Raw genomic sequence first — 17,855 nt, 5'->3', positions numbered from 1 at the left:
ATCGTGAGGTCTCTGGCGATTCCCACCCCTAGTGGATACTGGATATGACATTGTAGATGTAGAACAAGCCGCTCACCGTCATGAGACATGTGTGTCATGAGGTTTCTCCCCATTTCCTCCTCGCGCATCTACTGTATGAGAGTCTTAGAAAAAGGCATGTAGGAGGGTCTTCCCACACAGAATCCAAATCTCCCACAGCTGTGCCCACTCATCCACCAATCAGTCCATTATCACAGTCTTGGGCACACAGTCTAAAAGAAACACTCAGGGGAAAAGATTGTGCAACAAAATACATCACCAACACTGTTACAGAGAAGAGGATAAGATGCTACGAGAACACCAATGTTCTTGTTACAGAGAAGAGGACAAGATGCTACGAGAACGCCAATGTTCTTGTTACGGAGAAGAGGACAAGATGCTACGAGAACGCCAATGTTCTTGTTACAGAGAAGAGGACAAGATGCTACGAGAACGCCAATGTTCTTGTTACAGAGAAGAGGACAAGATGCTACGAGAACGCCAATGTTCTTGTTACAGAGAAGAGGACAAGAACATCAATGTTCTTGTTACAGAGAGGAGGACAAGATGCTACGAGAACACCAATGTTCTTGTTACAGAGAAGAGGACAAGATGCTACGAGAACACCAATGTTCTTGTTACAGAGAAGAGGACAAGAACACCAATGTTCTTGTTACAGAGAAGAGGACAAGATGCTACGAGAACGCCAATGTTCTTGTTACAGAGAAGAGGACAAGATGCTACGAGAACGCCAATGTTCTTGTTACAGAGAAGAGGACAAGATGCTACGAGAACGCCAATGTTCTTGTTACAGAGAAGAGGACAAGATGCTACGAGAACGCCAATGTTCTTGTTACAGAGAAGAGGACAAGATGCTACGAGAACACCAATGTTCTTGGTACAGAAACGACAACAAGCTTTCCCACAAGCCATTCCCTCCCCTGTCCAAACACAAGAGAAAGGATGCAGTATCTTCCATGCTTAAAAGGTTCCTTGATGCCTTGATGAATTTAAAACAGAACAAAACAAAGAATTGTTAACGTTAACCAGTTTTACTCTCTTGTGCCATTCAGACAACAACACTCACGTAAAAACAATATGCTCTACTGTCATACATAACCCCCCTCCTTTCAAATACCTCAATCAACTGAGTCACAGTAGAACAGTCTCTCTCAAAACAGGATAAAACTCTGAAAGCTTATGTGTGAAACATATAACATAGTCGTTGAGGTGTGAAGGAGGAGCCTGTTCCCATCATGGGCTGTGGCCCTGCAAGGAAGGACGAGGCGGAGGAGGATGAAGGCTCCCCGGTGGAAAGCCGGCGGCTGAGGGAGGGGAATGCCAGGCAGAGGCTGAGTGGGTAGAGAAACACACAGGCGGTGGCCGCGGGGGAGAGCCTGAGGCAGCCTTGGCAGTACAGACCCTGTGTTTCCTGTTAAAGTTGCTTCATCCTCCCTCAATGTTTGGCCACTGCCAACTGATACTTTGATTTAATCGCTCCAACCCCCCATTGGCCTGGTATGCCGTGTGGATGTGCTTAATCCCCTTGGTGCTGAGAATACCGCCGCGCCCTTGACGAAACACACGCCAGCAGGTCGCTTGGGACCACAGTGCAGAGGCCCCTGGAGACACAGTGCAGAGGCCCCTGGAGACACAGTGCAGAGGCCCCTGAAGACACAGTGCAGAGGCCCCTGAAGACACAGTGCAGAGGCCTCTGGAGACACAGTGCAGAGGCCCCTGGAGACACAGTGCAGAGGCCCTTGGAGACAGTGCAGAAGCCCCTGGAGACACAGTGCAGAGGCCCCTGGAGACACAGTGCAGAGGCCCCTGAAGACACAGTGCAGAGGCCCCTGAAGACACAGTGCAGAGGCCTCTGGAGACACAGTGCAGAGGCCCCTGGAGACACAGTGCAGAGGCCCCTGGAGACAGTGCAGAAGCCCCTGGAGACACAGTGCAGAGGCCCCTGGAGACACAGTGCAGAGGCCCCTGGAGACAGTGCAGAAGCCCCTGGAGACACAGTGCAGAGGCCCCTGGAGACACAGTGCAGAGGCCCCTGAAGACACAGTGCAGAGGCCCCTGGAGACACAGTGCATAGGCCCCTGGGGACACAGTGCAGAGGCCCCTGGAGACACAGATGTCGCCTCAGCCCGAGGGTTTGTGTCGGACCCCTAGCAAACGGGGCCAGATCCTCCATGATGGCCTCCCAGTGCGTACTGTATGTGGGTGCACAGGGTGGACAGCCTGGGGTTCTGTTCTAGATCCCGCTGCAGCTCCTCCAGTGACACAGCTGTCCGTAGGGGCCCATGTGGCATCTGGATGAGCTCTGGCTCCGCCTCATCAGGCAGGAGAGGTGTGATGCCTTTGACTTTCGTCTACGGCAGCAGCGGCAAAAGAGCATTTCTCACCGTTCAGGGTCAGATTATTTAGCAGGAAGGCCGCTAATACCCTGTGGAGCCGCTCAACCCAAGGACGGTGGTCATAACTTTTTGGAAGCAGCTGGGGGCGGAGCATTTGGGTGTACCGGGGAAACCCCAGCGTGAGAGTCAAAGGCTGTCAGGTCCCTGCTGGCCGGAGGAGCACCTGAGATATCCCTGATGCAGGCCGAGCGCTGTGAAGACCGCAGAGTCGTAGAAGTGAGTGGTCGGCTTCTCAGCACGACCGGTGACACCTCCGCCTCCGCGATCACCAGGGGCAGTGGTGTGCACAGATAGGGCCGAATGCCCTTTTGCCCCAAGCACCCATCCAAAAAAAATAAAATGGTGGGTTAAGTGCCCCTGCCCCCCCAAATTGTCTGTGCACGCCCCTGAAAGCTGTGAGGCAGCCCAGTCCAGGCTGGGGTCCATCGGGGCGCATGCGGGGGGCTGGTGTTCCACTCTGGGGGGGGGGTTTGGTTGGAGCCTATGGCGCCTATGGCTTCGGCTGGACCTTTCCTGGAGTTGCCTACTGGTCTCTTGCGTGTGATTTGGTGGATTTTGGTTGGTCTTCGTTGTTGGGCTCCCTCGGTTCGCTGGCTGTTTTTGGGGTTCCTTGCATGGGGGGCTCGCTGTGGCTTCTGCTGTGTTCCGGGGGTCCCGGTGTCCTGCGTGTCTTCTCATTTGGCCGCTGTTGTGTCTGTCTGCTTGAGTGTTTGGAGTCGTGTCTCCTTTGGTGTGGCTGCGGGTCCTGGGGCGTGTGGCCTGTCATTCCTCTGTGGAGTTTGGGGGTGGGGGAGTGGGATTCGCTGGTTTTCCTCATGGTGGCGGGGGCACCGGGACCGGGGGAGATGGGTTGGCCCGCGGGGGTGGCATTCCTGTTGCCGTGCATGGCGGTGTGAGTGGCGCGCGGGCTGTTTGTGTTTTCCTTCGGTCATGGCGTGCTTTATCGGGGGGGGTGTCTTGGATGGGGATGTGGTAGGGATTGATGTGTGGGGTGTTTGGGGGACTGACTGTTCCGGGGGGGTTCACATGCCTTCGAGCGACATTGTACTATTGTACTTATTTTATGCCTATTCTTAAATCTGCATGTTTACATTGCACTACTTTTATTGTCTTTTATACCTATTCTTCTGTCTGCAATTTATGCATTGTTTTTTTATTCTGTCAATTTGTGTGCTGATTTTACGCCTATGTTCATTTTATACTAATTGCTGTGGTGCACTTGTGAAAAGTACTATATAGATAGTTATTAATATTTATTATTGTTATATTGTCTGTAAAGTCTCGACGACATTGAAAATGAGGGTGACCTCAATTGTCTTTTCAAGAATAAATAAAGGTTGATTGATTGATTGATTGATCTATCAACAGACGCAAACGTACACAGACACAAAGATACACACACACACACACACACACATTCTGTATTTAGTCTCCTGTGTAAAACCTCTCTGTGATTGTGTTAGCATCCTCTAGGAATACTGTCTATCCACCACTTCTTATTTACCTCATGTTTCTAGGCAACAAGTATGCTGCTAACTTGCCGCTTCTGTAATGCCATGTCCCATGTGCACATGACACAGTATAAAGAAAGGGATGTATAAGCCTTCAAGGTCCGTACATTTTGAATGAAAGAACGGCAAGCATGGGCTTTTTGCGTTTGTTTATGTATGCATGTGTGTGTGTGTGTGTGTGTGTGTGTGTGTGTGTGTGTGTGTGTGTGTGTGTGTGTGTGTGTGTGTGTGTGTGTGTGTGTGTGTGTGTGTGTGTGTGTGTGTGTGTGTGTGTGTGTGTGTGTGTGTGTGTGTGTGTGTGTGTGTGTGTGTGTGTGTGTGTGTGTGTGTGAGTGTGTGTGTGTGTGTGCGTGCGTGCGTGCGTGCGTGCAGGGACAGCCCATGGCATAAATTAAGTAAGCAGAGCCTTGGATTGTTCTCTGAGCCTTGGTTTGCAGAGAAGCAGAGAAAGAGGGATACAGCGTGTCTGCGCATCCCCTGCATACACAGCCACAGAAGAAGAATTTCCGGGAAGCCCAAATATGGGCAGTGATGAGGTGTGCAACAGATGAGTCATCCGCTGGACTCCCACACTCTGTAGCCTCACACTTGTGCAAGGGACAGAGAGAGAGAGAGAGAAAAAGAACAAGGACATAAGGTAATAAAGAGATAGAAGCCCTGGCAAAAAAGAAACAAACAAAGAAACGTAATGTAGCATTAACCTGCAAACCAATTTCACATACAGTATGGCAGTATGGCCTTTCAACGGCACTACAAAGGAAAACACTGTGGATGCCCTCAGTGTTGATGTGAATGCAGCCCATGCTGATAAGATTTTGGTTTGTGACTATTTGTCGGACATTATGCAGAACATTACATGCCATAGAGAATGGGAATTGATTATAGTACACATTTCTTTCATTCACAATACAAAGTTAAGCTAACCTACTTTTGATAATCTCCCCCAAAGGTTTTAGCACTGAATTCATATTAGCTATTCTCCACCTGTAGCCTGCTCACACATTTAGAAAGGCAATACTGGTCTCCCTCACAGCCTGGATGTTGTTATGGAGACGCCTCCCCGTGGCACCTTACAGACGAATACCTACTGATGATTACTACCTTACAGACGAATACCTACTGATGATTACTACCTTACAGACGAATACCTACTGATGATTACTACCTTACAGACAAATACCTACTGATGATTACTACCTTACAGACGAATACCTACTGATGAATACTACCTTACAGACGAATACCTACTGATGATTACTACCTTACAGACTAATACCTACTGATGATTACTACCTTACAGACTAATACCTACTGATTACTACCTACCTTACAGACTAATACCTACTGATTACTACCTTACAGACGAATACCTACTGATTATCACCTTACAGACTAATACTTACTGATTACTACCTACCTTACAGACTAATACCTACTGATTACTACCTTACAGACGAATACCTACTGATTACTACCTACCTTACAGACTAATACCTACTGATTACTACCTTACAGACGAATACCTACTGATTACTACCTACCTTACAGACTAATACCTACTGATTACTACCTTACAGACGAATACCTACTGATTACTACCTTACAGACTAATACCTACTGATTATCACCTTACAGACTAATACCTACTGATTACTCCTTACAGACTAATACCTACTGATTACTACCTTACAGACATCATGCATCAATGCATCAATCTGGTGCACTTTAAGACGAAAAGAGGCTAGATTCGTGAAAAAAATTTTATTTTTTTTTCTCACAAATTCAAATCAAACATCTCAAGTTGACCCCAGCAATGACAGAAAATGATAATGAATAGGAAACACTGAAAACTTACAGGATTTACCGAATCTGCATTATAACATCTCTCAAATGCACATAAATGAGACAGATACTGCATTTTCCTTACATTTCTGAATTACAATATTGAAATTTAAATGGAACTATTTAAGATAGATCGGCTAAGTGGCGCAGTGGGCAAGGCACTCGCCACTAATGCAGGAGATGCTGGGTTCGAGCCCAGCTCTCTGCATTGCTACCAGCTTGGCTGGTCGTTCATACTAACACAATTGGCAGTGTTAGGGGTGGGAAGCTGGTGGGTGGGGATCGGACGTTGTGGACAGCGACTCCTACAGGTCGGTTGGTGCGCCTGTGCAGCAGAATCAGGAAGCAACGGGGCGGCGTGACCCTCCCACGCAGACCCTCGCCGCTGAGAGATTGCGCTGTGCAGGTGAAAAGATGCGACGGCTGCCTCCTCGTGTACCGGAGGGGACACGTGATGCAAGGCTTCGTCCACATTGCAGCCGGCCAGTGGGAGGCATGGTCAAGTCAAGTCAAGAGTTTTATTTGTCACGGCATACAAGTATACAATGAAATGCGGGTGGTCTTGCCCGCAACGATGTGCAATACAGTGGTACAACATATAATAGAATCCAATAAAAACAACATTGTAAACAGGTAACAGGTAACATGGTGGGACATCTCGGTATCTGTACATAGTTATTTACAGAGCATATAGGACATGCTAGGTAGCTTTGGTAGTGCAATACACTGTTACTGTTGTTATACTAATTTAAAAGTGGCCTTTCCTTTTGGCCATAAGTGTGGGTGTGTGCGGCATGAGTGTGTGCCCGCTCATGTTAAAGTGTTAAAGTGGCTGCTAGTGTGTGAGCGTGCACAGCGTGCGTGTCGTGTGTGTGCTCATGTGTGCTTGTGTGTGGATAGTTCAGTGTTCTGTGGCACTCAGTGTTCATTGTTCAAGGCTCTGATGGCCTGGGGGAAGAAGCTGAGCCTAAACCTCTCTGTCCTAGTAGCTGGGGTTCGCAGGCGTCTGCCTGACCTCAGCAGCTGGAACAGGCTGTTATTGGGGTGGTGGGGGTCTTTCATTATTCTGCAGGCTCTGGATTTGCACCTCTTGTTGTATAGAACCTGCAGGGGAGGTAGTGCAATACCCGTGGTACGCTCGGCTGAGCGCACCACTCTCTGTAGGGCCTTCTTGTCCTGTGCTGTGCTGTTTCCATACCAGGCAGTGATGTTTCCGATCAAGATGCTCTCTACAGCTCCTGAGTAGAAGGACTGGAGTATCTTCCCCGATACTCTGAACTTCCTTAACTGTCTCAGGTGGTAGAGGCGCTGCTTCGCCTTCTTTACGACTGTGTCTATGTGTGTTGACCATGTCAGATCCTCTGAGATGTGGACCCCCAGGTACTTAAAGCTGCTCACCCTGTCCACGGTAGCCCCGTTTATCATCAGTGGTGTGTGTGTCTCCTGCTGTCCTCTCCTATAATCCACGATCAGCTCCTTGGTTTTACCAATGTTCAGGAGCAGGCTGTTGTCCTGGCACCAGCGTTCCAGTACCTCAACCTCCTCCCGGTAGGCCTTATCGTCGTTGTCCGAGATCAGCCCCACCACCACTGTGTCGTCTGCGAACTTCACTATGGAGTTGGAGCTGAACTTGGCCACACAATCGTGTGTGTAGAGTGAGTACAGCAGGGGGCTCAGAACACATCCCTGGGGGGACCCGATGCTCAGGGTGATGGTGTTGGAGGTCTGACCCCCCACCCTGACCGCCTGGGGTCTTTCGCTCAGAAAGTCCAGTACCCAGGCGCTCAGGGCGGAGCTCAGACCCAGCTCGATCAGCTTGTCCACCAGTCTGGTGGGGACTATGGTGTTGAACGCTGAGCTGTAGTCAATGAACAACAGTCTCACATAGCCCCCCTTCTGCCGGTCCAGGTGAGAGAGGGTGCTGTGCAGTACTTGGGAGACCGCATCGTCAGTGGACCTGTTTGGCCTGTATGCAAATTGCATAGGGTCCATATCGCTGGGGAGGGAGGCACAAATGTGATCCTTGACCAGCCTCTCGAAACATTTCATGGCCACAGAGGTGAGTGCCACCGGTCTGTAGTCATTGAGACCTGCTGGGGAGGGTTTCTTTGGTACCGGGATAATGGTAGACATCTTGAAGCAGGCAGGGACCACTGACTCCTTCAGGGATCGATTAAATATGGTGGTGAACACAGGGGCTAGCTGGTTAGCACAGGACTTGAGTATGCGTCCTGTTATTCCATCTGGGCCAGCCGCCTTCCTGGTGTTCACCTGCATAAATGCTCTTCTCACACTGTGTACCGTCAATGAGAGAGCGTCCCCGCCCCCCCCCCGCGGATGCCCCCCCCCCCCCTCCACAACAGCCGGCGCACCAGTGACGTCACTAGCCGTTGGGCTAGCAGTGCCACTGTTTGCACCAAACCGCGCGTAGAAGGTGTTGAGCTGGTCTGCAAGGGAGGCGTCGTCACTCCCCATTGAGGGGGCGCTGACTTTGTAGTCAGTTATAGCCCTCAGTCCCTGCCATAAGCCTCTTGTGTCATTCTGTGCCATTTGTGCCTCCATCTTGTCGGCATACGTCCTCTTAGCAAGTTTAACAGCCTTGCGCAGAGTGTAGACTACATTTTTGTCAGTAAGCTACTTATGTATTTTTTTATTATAAAGAAATGCCCACTTGCGGTCATAAGCAGTAGCCTATTGGTAAAACAATTTAAGCTGATGATTTGTGAAATCCCTACAGGATATATATATATATATAATTAAATATATTATATATATACAGTATACAGTGTATTGAGTTAAAAAAAAATATATATATATATATATAATAATATTTTTTTTTTTTTTTTTTTTTTGCATTTTGCATTTTAGGGGGTGCCTGGTGGCTTTGGGGACCCTATGCAACCGCATAGTCCGCATATGGCAAGAAACGGGCCTGCATAATGTTACTGATTACCACCTTACAGACCTACTGACTACCACCTTACAGACTAATAACTACTGAATACCATCAGGTTTAAAACTCAATTCAAACCCTCAATGCTTTCTCTTTCTGGTAGAGCTAGCTAGGAACATTAGACTAATTAAATATGAATGTACTACTAGCCTGTTGTTGTTGTTGTTGTTGTTGTTGTTGTTGATAGTGATGAACAGCAAGGAAGCATCTTCTCCTGGATTAAAATGGCGTACAGTGTGTGCTTCACTGCTTGGCAATGTCTTGACAGTGTGCTCTTTCATGTCATTGCTGCAAACAACACAAACACAGGGCTAGATCCACAAAGAATGGATTGCACGGTGCTAATTGCACCCTCACTTACAATTCATTATGAATTGAAAATGATGGACCCTGATGTAAACAAGACGAAAGTCTTTCTCTGGTCTGCATCCCCTTAACTCATTCCCGGCCATCGACGAGTATACTCGTTTTAGCCCGCCAATCGTTGGACGCCAACAACGAGTATACTTGTTATTATGATCGTTATTTCTTTTATTCGCTATTTCCATTCATAAATCATCCTGGAAGGCTGTGGTACTGTGTGGCAATGTGTCTGAGATCGTAAAGGTCCAATACCGCCGCCTGGTGTTATGCGGCCGATGTCACACTTCCTTTCTGACTCTGTGTATCATTGAAAGTCATCCGGGCGGAGTTTTTGAGTAACGTGGATTGAGGGGTATACCCGATCGCATTGAATCGCTTTCGGGACGCCGGATTCATTATGCTGTGGGGGGTGGCGTGGGAAAAATGGACATATGATCTACCAGATGGCAATCAAATAATTGGAATATTCTTTTTGGAATCTCATCGGCCACAGGTAAGAGCAATTTAACGTCAATTTCAGCTTGATTGTGCATTGTTTTCATAGCCATCGCCCTGATCAGCGTATGCTGTTGTACTAACGAATGCCATTATTGACAATCAATTAATCAGAAACGACCCCCCCCCCCCCCCTTTCAGGAGGCCTCTCTGCAGGGGGTGGACCTGGCATTTCCACGAGGCAAAGCAGCACTCACTGCCTACTGTACTTTCCAGTGTGAATTGGCGCGTGCTCCACGTGTGACCTATTTCTGGCGGTTATTTTCAGGCGTTACCAGATACATAGAACCAGATAAATTGGACCACATGCAAACACAGGAACTGCTGTGACGTGACATGGTCTCGGCCATGCCTGTCAGTCTGTCTCCATGTCAGTCTGTCTGCCTGTCTCTTGTTCTCCCAGGATTTCTCTCTGTATTTATTTACATCAGTCCCTCTCTATCTATCTATCTATCTATCTATCTATCTATCTATCTATCTATCTATCTATCTATCTATCTATCTATCTATCTATCTATCTATCTGTCTATCTGTCTATCTGTCTATCTCTCTCTCTCTCTCTCTATCTATCTATCTATCTATCTATCTATCTATCTATCTATCTATCTATCTATCTATCTATCTATCTATCTATCTATCTATCTATCTCTCTCTCTCTCTATCTATCTATCTATCTATCTATCTATCTATCTATCTATCTATCTATCTATCTATCTATCTATCTATCTATCTATCTATCTATCTATCTATCTATCTATCTATCTCTCGTACACACACACCCACACACAGATACACCCAATATATTAAAGTCTTAAATGTGGTATGCTTGTGACAGATGACTTGTTGAATACCATCTGAGGCAAATGGATTTCAGCTATCTGTAGCGTATATATCTACCTATAGTTTCAGCATCCTGGCGGAACACACAAGGTTTTGAGACATCTGTAGTATTACAGTGCTGTACTTGCAGACCTGTTGCCTAGAAGTAACGATACAGGCCGCTTACTGTAACCAGATGCTACATTATGAAACAAACCACTACCTGCAGACTGATTCCTGAAGAGGAATCCATGACTGAAGGATAGATGGACAGACGGACAGACATACTGATTCCCTTGCTTTAAACTGGCTGTCAAATCCACTAAAAAGATGCAACACTATACTGCCATGTGCCCTTGACCAAGGCTTTTAACCAGCACTAGCTCCAGGAGCAACTGCTCTACTCTCTGAATGATGCTGACATACTGTATGCGCCATGATATGTTTATGGATGGATAGAATATATTCTTTCAACAGAATCAAAATGAGGAATGAAGACCATCACCTTTCCACTGTTACAGTAAAACATTGCAGTCTCTTGCCTTTGAAAGCTGAGAACAGTGCCCTCTAGGGTTCATACACGATCATAACCACAAATAATTGAGGCAGGTTGAAGGCATAGCCTGAGTGTTACTTCAGTGTTACTCAAGTGACGCATTGTGACAGAAACCCAGGAGATCTGGGAACGGTGTTGAAATGGGTGACGCTGATACATTTTAGTAGTGGTTGTAGAAGAACATGAAACGTCCTATTTGCTTCAAACATCCTTGTCACAGTACCGGGGTGACGCAGCCTGACATGAGTGCGTGTGCGAGTGAGTGAGTGAGTGAGTGAGCGAGTGAGTGAGTGAGTGAGCGAGTGTGTGTGTGTGTGTGTGTGTGTGTGTGTGAGAGTGAGAGTGAGGGATGGGGGAGGGATACATAACCAATCACAATCCAGGTCAGGGCTGGAAACCAAGGAAACTATAAAGGAAGGAAGGGTCATTATATCACAATACCAGCGTTCTATGCTATGCTCAGTGTATCAACATAATTAATAACATAGCCATAATATTGCAATATATCGCTGTATTGATCCCCCCCACCCCACACCTACTGTAGCCTACTTCATCAATCTACCCTGTAGCATCCTCAGGTCAGGAGAGGTGAAACAGACTGACTTGCCCAGACCATCCAAACCAATGCCATGGTTGCACCTCATCTGAGCAGTGTCCTCCCCTGGAAAACCCAGACTGCATACTGTACACAGGGGTGGGGTTTCCTGAACAGCAGCTGAAACCTCCTCATACCCCTCGCTTGCTCTGTGTGTAAAAGCTCATAAATCAAATCAAATTTATTTGTAAGGCCCGACAACACACGTTAATGTCCCCATGGGCCTGACACGTCTTCTTTAAACAAGTCAAGAAGAAACATAACAATAAGTCAAGAACAAAACAAGAACACGATAAGGTCCAACAAATTTAAAATAAAATCAAAATAAATGAATGAATGCAAACACTCCAAGACATACCCCACGCGAAGGTAAGGAAAAACTCACTAAAACCTAACAATAGGGGGAAAAATGCACCACAGGCAGTGTGGAGGAGAGAAACATTAGAAGGGCCATTCAAGGGGGGATCTCCCTTCTTAGATGTCGGTGATAGTAGTGTTGCAGACTGACAGTTGGTAAGCATGCACTCATGTGTGTAGTGAAACACAGATGAGTGCATGCAATAGCAACTGAACATTTTGAAAAATTTAAGATAGAGCTGATAGCGATGGCAACTGAACATTTTGAAAGATTAAAGATAGAGCTGATAGCGAATCTATTTGAGGCACAGGGGCGGTGCAAAGAGGGTCGCATCCTCCCGGTCTTAATCACGGGACGTTCAACACTCCGGTCATAACTCCGAGACAGCCGGCAACAGGGAGATAGGGGGCAGCGCAGAGAGGGTCGCAACCTCCCCGACATCATCGCAGGACGTCCAGCACTCCGGTCATCACTACGAGACAGCCGGAGACAGGGAGACAGGAGGGCACGCAGAGAGGGTCGCCTCCTACCCATTTTTCTTGATCCTCCAATCACAACTGTTGCTTTCCTCAGACAAACTGACAAACTGCCTGCTACATTTTGTTGGGGAGAATGTACAGTTATTTCCCAAATGTGTGAAAGTTGGTACTAAAAAAACACATACATTTAGGAAATGGAATATCTCATTCATGGCTTAGAGACAGTTGAGGCTGAGTATTTTGGGCGATGTACCTCATTCACTCTCAAAGTGATTGTGATTCACTTTACACAGCAAGTACACAAGCTGTCCAAATAATTCAATTGTGGTTCCTCATCTGAAGGATTCAATTAGGCCTATATGTGTTATTATTAATGAAGGATTCTCATATAGTAGTGACATTGAACAACTCTCCAAAAGAACTAAGAACTAAGACTCAAATGTCAAATGTGGACCTGCCCCAGTGGGAGATGGACTTTGTGACACCATAAAAAGTTTCAGTTTGTATTAGCTTTATTCTGTAAATGTTGTATTAGAAAGTTACCCTGTTCCCAGAAAACCCCCTTGGGTGCTATATCACAGGCATCTCTCCAAATCCAACGTGGCTACCTGCGGCTCATGATAGCATTTCCGGGCAAGAAGTGACTTGGTTGATGATTATTATTCTGACCATCCGTGACAAGCCAATCTGATTCAGCCCGCTGCATGGCTGGCATAATTCCTCCCACAAGATCCTAAGAACCAGCGCTTTGGGGAGATCTTTTATTTTTAGAGCATTAACTCTGTGGAATGGCCTGCCTCGGAACCTCTGCTGCATTTACAGTAGATTCACTTTTTAAAAGAATCTTAAATAGTTTTTAAATTGTTTTTAACACTGTAAAGTAATTTTTGGTTTTTGTTTTACACTAATGTAATTTTAGCTATATTAATTGTTACAGTAGGTTCATTATGCATTGTGTGTACTGACTTTTAATAATTTTGTTTTTTGCAATAGTGATTGTTTTTGTGTGTTTTTTTGTGTGTGGACCCCAGGAAGACTAGCTGGTTGCTATCGCACCAGCTAATGGGGATCCCTAATAAAATAAAATAAAATAAAATACTCCTGTCCTGTCCTCTCAGTGGGGATGCCCTGCTGTCACTGATAGAAGATGATTGACGATCTGTATAATGTTGACTCATCATGATGTTTGAGCTCTGGCTCAGTTGCTTGTTTTTATTTTATTTATTAATTCATACAAGCAAGAGAAGCGAAGAGACATCCACCAACGCCCACAGAGGCTTTCTCTTTTCACACGAGAATGCGCGCGCCCACACGGCATCCTCCTCCACGGCTCTGTCACATTACCACGATGCTTTGGTCTGGTACCGCTCGACCGAGTCGCCTCTATACTTCTAATCGACTTTGCATGTCTGTGAATGTCATCTGTATTCAACCCTATATAACTGCATGAGACCACAAGAGACAATTGTGCAAATGCAATGAGATCTATTAACTATAGAAAATATTAAATCATGTATGACTGCATTATACATCTCCACATACTGTAGTGTCCCCGACAGACTAAAACCGCGTTTGCTGCCATTACAAGGTTGATAATAAATGACCAGGCCATAATTAATTATTATAAAGTGATTATAATCTGACAGTCAATCAATAGTCTCTGTGATCATGTATCTTCTACAATGCACGCGCAGTTTGTTTTGTACAATGCATTGAAGTTGGATAAACATAAGCACAAAAATGGTAGGCAATATGTACATTTTGGATACTTCACTTAAGGCACCTGCTCGATTCCATCGCTATAGAATAATGCCACTCTCCTCTTTCCGGTGCCTTGCTCATGCGTTGATATCTGCGTAGTTTGCCTCATATTTCGTCTTTCTCTCTCCCTGCACAACTCCACCCTCCCTCCTCTCTGCACAGTCACCCGCACACACAGCCCCCGCGCCGCGCTCCCCCCCCCCCCCCCCCCCCCCCCCCCCCCCCCGCCTTCATGCTGCCTCATTCACGTCGCTGCTGCTATCCACGCACACACTCCGACTTGAGCAGGGGGGGGCGGGGTGGATATATACCTCTGAGAGCAGGCCACGAGCTACACTGAGACAGGACCCATCTGCAGTGCGAAGAAGACCACAAGCAAACAGACTCCGAAGCCGGGAGTAAAAGTACCAACATTATATTGGAGCTCAGAAAGGAAAGAACAGATCACATCTTTTGATTTTCAACAAGGACTTTTCTGTTGGAGCTCCGATCAATTCGACACTCGGCTATTATATACCCCAGTTTTTACTGGATATAGCCTCCGAGAAAAGTTGGTAGTAAACTCTTTGGAGTTTGGTCAGAGTCGATTTATTTCATTTGCTTGTGGAAGTGAACTGCACTGAAACTTGGGATCGATCCGTTTCGTTCGGGTCCGGACTTGGCAACTAGTTTTCGCCGGTTTTCCCGCCGTGAAAGTTTTGGCCCTGCATGGCATTCGGCGAGCAGCACCACCTGAAGACTTCCGAAGTTGCCGCCAGAGTCGAGCTCCAGGTAATCCTGAGAAGTGGACAGAGGTGCGAACAAGGCATCCATGAAACTTTAGAAAGGTAAGATAATGTTTCCCGATATGCATTTCAACATGTTTGCTGCTTTCTCTTCACCTGTGTATCGTTTTTTAATTGGACTTTTGCAACGTATGCCATCCGTGCAATTGCACTGTGATTCGTCATAGCTGCATTTGATATGCTAAAAAAAAAATTGTAAAAAAATAAAAATAAAAATTTGTATGAATAGGCCTATGCGTTGAAAGTTATGGGGAGTGAGTAGTGCAGTAGTCGTAGAGGGATGCAGTCTCCGCGTGCAGTATATAATGGTAGAATATGTTCTGTCATTAAATGTTTTGCCTTGAGAGTCTCCCACTCGACAAGGAGTTTGTCGCTGTCCGTGGTTCTGAAACGCCTCGTCTCCCAGCACTCGACAAGGAGTTTGTTGTCGCTGTCCGTGGTTCTGAAACGCCTCGTCTCCCAGCCCTCGACAAGGAGTTTGTTGTCGCTGTCCGTGGTGCTGAAACGCTTTGCACGGGCTCTCCGCTGCAAAACGCTGACTTGTTTTAATGCTGAAATATTCAAGCCCCTTGTTATCCCATAATCTCTTCCCGCGCAGTTGCTTCATTTGATATATTCAACGTATTATGTTCTGGCATATAAAGGAACCGGCACGCACAATGTTATTCAATACGAATCTCACACTTAATCAGCATATTGTTGGCGCTTGTAGCCTATATACCGCATCTGTCCAGACCTTAACAATAGCATGTAATGTTGCTTAAAAGATCGTTTGCAAATAGATCCAGTCAAATGCAACGAACTGAGTAGTGACGATGACTGTATGATTAAACCATGTAGACGGTCTCTTTGCTTTAGGCTCACCACAGAGTTACGCTCTGTAACCTGTTGCCAAAGCATAACTTTCTGCTGAGCCTCTAAAGCAAAGAGGCATGCACGTCTGCATTGTTTACTTAAAAAAAACATTCAGGCATTCAGTCGTGCTTGCTTTGAGAATACTGGCTTGTGCAATTATATGTCAGACTATCATTTGATTGTTGCAGGGTTTGCAATAGCATATTACCGTTTTGAGGAATGACTCAGAATACAGTCTACATACTACATTATAACATCTCAATGTGGGATATCTACTGAGTGGTGTAGTGAATACAGTGCATTTTCGGTGATCGCTTAATGAGAGTTGTTTGTACTTGTATGCCTTTTGGCTGGCTAACTTGTTGCGTTTGTCATGACTCATGGCACAGAGCAGAAAGGACCCACACCCCAACTCTTATCAGCTGCAACCAAACAGCCCGGCTGCTATTTACCTATCCCCTGTGGGCTTTCCCCTGTTTGTCTCTTTAACTGAGCACACTCTCTCTTGAGTTTTGGAATTAGGGTTTTTAGTTGGAGTTATGGAGTTTTTAATTTCAATACCTGCTGGTGGAAGGGCATCTCAGACTCTTAAAGTGATGAGTTTAAGACAGAATATTACCTGAACAAATCTCACCACATAGTGTCGGGAATTCATGTCAAGAACTTGCAGTGTTGTATCTTTTGTTTTCTTTTACATCCTTTCTGTCTGTTTGCTCAATCTGAGCAGTTTTGTATAGTGTTGGATGACCCCCGTGCAGTAACATAAGTAGCTGTTCTTTGGTTTAGTTTCAGCTGTGGAAGTCTATCTCTAGTGTATCTGTCTGTCTGTCTGTCTGTCTGTCTGTCTGTCTGTCTGTCTGTCTGTCTGTCTGTCTGTCTGTCTGTCTTTGCACTTGCCCCTCCTGTGAATTTTAAGTCAAAAGTAATATATCTTTTAGTTCTGTACATAATTGTTTCACATTTCACCTAAAGGTGCATCAGTAAGACATAAAACAAATCTACGAACTGGGATGCATACTATGATGCCTTCTGGGACCAGTTGTTTAGATCATTGTAATGACATGTAGAGAATAGTATTCCCATGATCTCAGTTGAGTTTATAAAGTTTTGTCACTTGACATTTGATGATCAAACATCAGAGCATCAAACACCGCCACTGCATCTGCCATTGGTCATGCAAATCAATGGATTCAGGTCTTACTTATCTGTTAAAAACCTTGTGATTATGCAAAAATGGCAAAAAGCGATGCACATCTGTGTGTATTTGGATTCATTTGGTATTTGGATTCATTACCGTTTTGTATGTTGATTATTTGATTATTTATTATCCAGTGTACCTGTGAGACGACCGCAGTTATACCACCTTAGATGCGTGTAGAGTCCATCATACAGTATATGTGAATAATGAATGGCAGCTGATTATAAATTCACCCTTCTTTGCTGCATAAGAAATAACTGGATGTTTTCTTATTAAGTAATGTTGACGACAGCGATTACATGGTTGAGATGAACAGAAGGGGAGAGCGTGTGAGAGAGTATGAAAAGAGAAGCTTTCTGTATGACAGCCAGACCCCTTTCTTCCCTTTCTTCCCTCTGTGCGCTTCATCAGAAGCCCATTCATAGAGCTTCCGGTTGTTGTGGGGGGGGGGGGGGGGGGGGTTGAGAGGCGCTCGCACTCACAAAGCAGAGGTCTTTACTTTATCGCTCTGAGAAGAAAGAGCGGGGAGGGGGAGCGGGGAAGAGAAAAGAGATGTGAGGAAAGTCATTAAAGTGCAACCAGCCTAGACGGTGCAGGTGCTTTGCGACGTGCATGGTGTACAGTGTGAATTCATGTCCTCCTTCATGGAAGAACGAGAAATAGCTCTGTAAGCATGTGACAAGGTGTTGCTGAGCAACAGTCATTCCTCCTCTTGGCTCCAACCTTATACATCTCGATTAGAGACTGCACATATGCTTGACCACATTAACAACACGTAGGTAGTGCAGGAGAATCCAAGGACCACCTTGATAATGATTCTGTTCGCTTTTTTCGTTCTGCAGGGCTCGGC

The sequence above is a fragment of the Notolepis coatsorum genome (assembly GCF_963971535.1).
Source record: "Notolepis coatsorum genome assembly, chromosome: 4".
Classification (NCBI taxonomy): domain Eukaryota; kingdom Metazoa; phylum Chordata; class Actinopteri; order Aulopiformes; family Paralepididae; genus Notolepis; species Notolepis coatsorum.
Note: the sequence above shows the minus strand (reverse complement) of the source record.